This window comes from Carassius auratus, unplaced genomic scaffold (assembly GCF_003368295.1).
Source record: "Carassius auratus strain Wakin unplaced genomic scaffold, ASM336829v1 scaf_tig00033121, whole genome shotgun sequence".
NCBI classification, from domain to species: domain Eukaryota; kingdom Metazoa; phylum Chordata; class Actinopteri; order Cypriniformes; family Cyprinidae; genus Carassius; species Carassius auratus.
The window spans coordinates 7,001-13,493 of record NW_020526051.1 but is presented as its reverse complement, the minus strand read 5'-3'; the positions used below and the strand labels follow the sequence as shown (position 1 = coordinate 13,493).

At 36.4% G+C, this 6,493-nt stretch overlaps 1 long non-coding RNA gene across 1 annotated transcript; it reads right to left on the bottom strand.

The window, feature by feature from the left end:
- Nucleotides 1-3,230: 3,230 nt before the first annotated feature.
- Nucleotides 3,231-5,731, bottom strand: LOC113081108 (uncharacterized). Its single transcript, XR_003282104.1, has 3 exons — nt 5,484-5,731; nt 5,018-5,083; nt 3,231-4,092 (listed from the first exon to the last, which is right to left on the bottom strand). It is a non-coding gene; the product is annotated as an uncharacterized LOC113081108 (long non-coding RNA).
- Between the last annotated feature and the right edge of the window lie 762 nt (nt 5,732-6,493).

Sequence of the window (6,493 nt, the reverse complement as noted above, 5' to 3'; positions counted from 1 at the left end):
TTACTTCAGTGATGTTGATTGTTAACAGCAGATGTTCATCACTAATGTACAATCATCATTTAATTATTCACTTAATTATCTCATTAACTTTAACCCTTTGAGGACTTGGGATATGACTTGAAGACTTGCTTGTGACTTGAAAGTCCCACCCCTGCTGTCTATTAAATGCCACTCCAATTATGTGATGGAGATTTTAGCGGTGATCACGGAAGCAGCTTTACTGATTAGATGCGCATGATCATATCGTTAGATATATCGCCCAGCCCTAATATGGAGTGGCTTGTCAGCGATCTACGGCTCTGTCTATCAGAGGTGGGACTTTCAAGTCACAAGCAAGTCTTCAAGTCATATTCAAGTCCTCAAAGGGTTAAAGCTAAAGAGATAATTAAGTGACTAATTAAATGATGATTGTGCATTAGTGATGAACACCTGCTGTCAACAATCAACATCACTGAAGTAAAGAGAAACACAAGAACTACAACTGCATTTAGCCACAGCCTTCAACTGAAAAAAAAGTAAACGAAAAAAAAACAAACACTATGTCACCATAATTGTGGTCAAGGTTTGCTTTAAGTAGTGTTGACCCTTTTACTAATTCAAACCAATTTGATTCAAAACAATTGCAATATTGTTTTTGCAACAAACATGTATGCATTGCTGAGTCGAACCTTGCAATAACAGATGATCTTATGTGTTTTCTGATTATAGCTCATGAGGACTGAACATCATGAAATGGTGTTTATCTTTGGATAGTAGACTGATACTCAGCTATTACTGAACTGAAGTAAAAAAAAAAATAATCTAAATGTTGAAAGACACAAAAGGAGACAATCAGTTCAGGTTTTTAGACAAACACACTTATCACACGATCCTCAACAGGGGTGACAATTTTTCATACTGCAGTGCATGACGGGAGTTTTTACTAAGGTTTTACCCAGCATGCAACATTTTGTTGATTGTCACCACTGTTGAGAGTCATATGCTGGTTCTTGATGTTTGTGTGTGTCTACAGAGTATAGCTTTTCAAATTTTGTATGCACTTAGTAGAGTGTAATTGTACTGGTTTGATTATGCTAAACTTAAATAGAGCTAATGTTAACTTGATTGTAATCTGACCACCTATCACATACAGATTAATTTCTTCTCGCTGCTTTACAGCACCACATGCAATGCTACATAAAGAGATCTAACATGAAAGTCAAGGGTCAAGAGCCCCACTAAAGCACACGCTGATCTCCATTATGGTTGCATCACTTTAACCAATAAAACATCAACATATGATCCTCTGTAATTCTCAAGAACAGCAGGTGTTCATCATTAATGCACAATCATCATTTAATTAGTCACTTAATTATCTCATTAACTTTAACCCTTTGAGGACTTGGGATATGACTTGAAGACTTGCTTGTGACTTGAAAGTCCCAACTCTGGTAAAAGCTGAATGTCAGTCAACAATCCAAAGAAGACTATCTCATGATGTCCAAGTCAACATGAGTTATAAGCAGAAAAAGAATAAGATCATCTGTCACTACAAGGTTTGATTCAACAATGCACACATGTTTGTTGCAAAAACAATGTTGAAGTTGTTTTGAATCAAATTGCTTTGAATTAGTAAAAGGGTCAAGAGACTACCTAAAGCAAACCCTGACCACAATTATGGTGGCATAGTGTTTTTTTTTTTTTTCAGTTGAAGGCTGTGGCTAAATGCAGTTGTAGTTCTTGTGTTTCTCTTTACTTCAGTGATGTTGATTGTTAACAGCAGATGTTCATCACTAATGTACAATCATCATTTAATTAGTCACTTAATTATCTCATTAACTTTAACCCTTTGAGGACTTGGGATATGACTTGAAGACTTGCTTGTGACTTGAAAGTCCCACCTCTGCTGTCTATTAAATGCCACTCCAATTATAAGCAGGTGATGGCGACTTTAGCGGTGATCACGGAAGCAGCTTTACTGATTAGATGCGCATGATCATATCGTTAGATATATCGCCCAGCCCTAGTTTCAACCCAATTTAAAAACAAAAGCTAAATGCTGATGTCTGTGTCATCAGTAGCGGTTTTAGGCACGGGCGAACCGGGCAGCCGCCCGGGGCGTCATTTTTTCGTGACATATTGGGGGCGGCAGCACGAGCAGATTAAAAAAAAAAAAAAACATCTGCATCGCGAAGCGGTTTTTCATCATTTATATAATTTCACTGTGTGTGGAACTGGCAAATTGGCGCTCCCTGCAGCTGCCGGTGATAAAATGTCAGGACACCAGCGCCCCGCTTGCTGAAAATCTACCGCGGGCGACATTTCACCTCTGGGTCTCTCTCAAATGGAACGGACAGGGGGTGGACGGGGACGGGGGATCCACACTAGTAATATAATTAATAATAGGCTAAAGTGAGTCACACACCTCGACTTTCTTCCAAATAACGCACATTTCATTCATAATGTTATAATACAGGCCTATAGTTCCTGCAAATGGAACTAGGTGATACAAAACGATTATGCGGCCATCAAGGTGAATTGGTTTAAGCTGCGTCCGAAATCGAATACTGCGTACTGGGTACTACATTTGAATTTGAACGTACTACTCGACCGTTAGAAAAGTACGTTCTATATAGTATGAATGTGGGTAGTATGAATGGAATTCGGACGTACTACATCCGCCATATTGACATTGTCACGTGACATACGTCGTCACAACAGCGCGTAAATTTAAAGAGCCCAATCTACTGAGCGAACATCGGTGATGTTTTTCGTTTTTCTTACCGCTTTCGTCTGCGTTTTTACGTCGTTTGAATTAACAATTCAAAGCAGGCGTCGGTCAGCTGTTCGCAGATCATGCCTTCGTTGACAGCTTGTAAATCCTTTACTAAATATAAATTTAGCTTTTAATTTTCTACCTCAGAATAACAGCAGCTACAGCTGTGAACAGAATGACAGCCTGATTTTATGTAAGGATATAAAGTAATTTATTGTAATAAATAAATACAAATAAAATTACACAAAACAAACATAAATTAATTAATAAACTTGAATGAATGCTTAGACAAATACACACACACACACACACACACACACACACACACATATACACATAAATACACACAAATACATTATAGAAATATACACAGAAACACACATACACACATCAAAATATATACATAAATACATACATAATATATACATTATAGACAATATACACACATATGTAAATACATATAGTTAGATATAGATATATCAGCAAAAAAATGTGTAACCTATTGAAATTTTATTCTAAAAAACAAAAACTACATATTAACAGACTGTGAACAGCATCATACAGGCTGCTATCAATAATGGCCTTTGACATCCAAGAGCTGCATAACATTGTGCACAGAATGAGCAGGTCTGTCATGGGCATTTTGAGGAGGCTGATTGCCTTCTCCACCACAGATGAGCTGGAGGCAGTGGAAGCAGCTTTTCTTCTGGTAGCTGACACAATAGATGGCTGTCACATACAAACTGAACCTCCAGCAAGTGAAGCCTAATGTTATTTCAACAGGAAGCGGTTTCATTCTGTTCAGCTGCAGGTCACCAGCAGGAGAAGTACCTTGTTATCTTTGTTGAGTATCCCGGGTCTGTGTATGATGCCAGGATGCTGAAGAACACTGGAGGCCTATCCACCTGCAGGAAAACACATCCTGGGAGACGGCGGGTATCCTTGTTTGAGTGCACACATCTGCCTCATCACTCCATACAGAGAGTCAGAACAGAATCCTGCACAGCTTTGATTCAACACCAATGATGCTCGTGCACAGAACATTGTTGAGAGAGCCTTCAGGATGATGAAGACCAGCTGTGCTCCATCTTCTTCTTCTTCAAGGCCCTGGAAGTGAGTTCTGCTTTTGTGCAGATGTTGTTGCATGCTGTGCAGTGCTCCACAACCTCCGTCTTCTGAATGAGGACATTGCTGATCCACAAATTGTAGAGGATCATGACGATGATACACTGGAACCCCAAAACACAGAAGTCAGCACAGGAGAGCATGTGCGGGACAATCTGAGCACAGCTGTGTCACAGCAGATGACCGTGTGCAGCTCTTCAAGAGCAGATTACCTGTAGGACAGTCGAACAGGTTAAGACTCTGCAAATCACTTCATGTTCTCATAGTGCTATTGTTTCAGCTTGTGTAAGTTGTGAAGGTAATTTTAAGACTGTCAAATCAAGATATACATATATTAGTTATTTAAGAAATAGAAATACTATAAAATCACATAAATATGTATAAATACACATGTAAGTATTTAAATTTAAACGTGTGTGTACACATATATACACATAAATATATTACACTCATAACTGGGAATTCATATTACAGTTGAAAATGAAAATTTTACAATTTGAAAATCTAGAAACATATCACATAACATAAAATACCAACATATTTACAACAAGTTTAATTTTATAATATGTATTACTTTATCCCTGGGGTATATTTTAGATTTCCACTTTTTTACACTCATTTTTGATTCCCAAATTTAAAGTGTCCTCATCTACAGTTACTGAAATGAAGCTGCTGAAGTTTATTTACCTGACATTATTATAGAAACGTCTTAAGAAATTCCCTTTTGCTGCTGCTTTAAGCTCTATTATACTACTTTATGAAAATGTTAATGTGGTTTTGTCTGAAGCTTTGTGCTCTTATTCATGTAGAAATAAAAAATAAATAAATAAATACATAAAGATAATAATTTGTATGGGTATTTCTCTAAAGTGTGGCACCCATTCTCAAGACAACATTCTTCAGATGTTAAGATGTTGCTTGTATAAAAAAACAACTGGAAACTGCTACAAAATCAGTGCACACAAGTGCTTCAAAAGTTATTTGCTATTAAGTACTTTGCAACTGACAAAATAGCAACTGGAAATAACTGGAAATTCATATTATAATAAAAAAAACTGCATAAATCAGTGATGATCCTAACATAAATACATGTAAAGAGTGTGTGTAGTTAAGATTAATTTTAATTTATATACTTACTGAATTATGCTTTCCAGTGAATAGAGTTTCATCAGTGGATGAGAACAAGATTGTGTTCATCAGTCTCTGTAACATCAGAACAGGATTCACACATTACTGATGATTTATGATCAAACTGAGGCACCTATTAACAATAGTGTGCCTTGTAAGTTATCCAACAATTTTTTTAATCAAAATATAAACACTAGTAAAATGTAATTTAACTCGTTTCAATTAACTTACTTAACATTTTGTAACTTTATATCATTAAATTACTTAACGAGCCGTCTGTAGAAAGCAGCCTTAACAAGCTGAGGCACAGCCTCTCATCGATAATGATTATTAAACATATTTTTAAACTCAATTTACAAAATAGTCTCATCAGTTTACAATATGTAAAACTTTAACAAGTCAGTCGTTTACTTGGATTATGTTAAACAAGTACACTTTAACCACAATGAACAGCGTTTATCCATAAGGTACTTACACTTCAAAACAGCGGCGTCACGATTTGCCGTTGTTTTCGAATATGAGTATGACGAGTCCTCTCCCGTGGCCTCATGGGATAGAGTAGTGTCCATCCTATGCATACTACGGAATTCGGCCGGAAGTAGTAGGCCATCCGGGTACATCTCGCCTACTGTTTTTCGAATTCTAAGAATTCGGACATACTACTTGCTTCGCATACTGTTTTTCGCCTACTATATAGTATGGAAGTATGCGATTTCGGACGCAGCTTTAGTCTTGACTTCTGGTCCTGAGTGACAGTTGGGGGGATGGGAAATCTGTTGATTGTCGAGTGCCAAATAAACAGAGATGGAGAAGAAAAGGTCAAAGCCATCAGGTGCCCAATTTCGAAAAAAAAGAAAAAAATAAGAGGAGAAACGAGCAAAAGATAAAGGTATGCAACTATGTTCTCTCTCTCTGTCTGATTACAGTATCCATTTCATGAATGAAGGGCTAATGTTAATTGGTGGTGGGTATAACTCTTTGTTAGCCTTTTTGCTATGATGCTTGCTATGCTTATACAACAATAATTTGATTTCAACTCAATCACGAGATCTAATTTATAATATTGTGCTTTGCAATAAAACTGTTACAAGTTCAGTTATCATTTCCATCAGTTGGTTTAACGTTAGGCCCTGTAAATAACCAACGGCATTTTCAAATCTGTAGGTTAAAGACGAACAGTGTGTCAGGCATAGAATTTGTCATGCATAGAATTTGAGGCAGTAACCAAAGAGCTAATGCTTCCTCCATGAAAGTTAGATTAATATACAAATTTTTATTGAAAAAACCCAAAAAGATTTTGGTGATTAAAAAATAAAATCCCATTGTTTTTGCCTATACATATAATTTAAAGTCATTTTATTATTTAAACAGCTGAGTCCTAGTGACCATAGCATAACATGAATAAAATATAATTTTTCTATATATATATATATATATATATATATATTTTACCATTTGTTTCTATGCTCTAAACAATGTGATGAC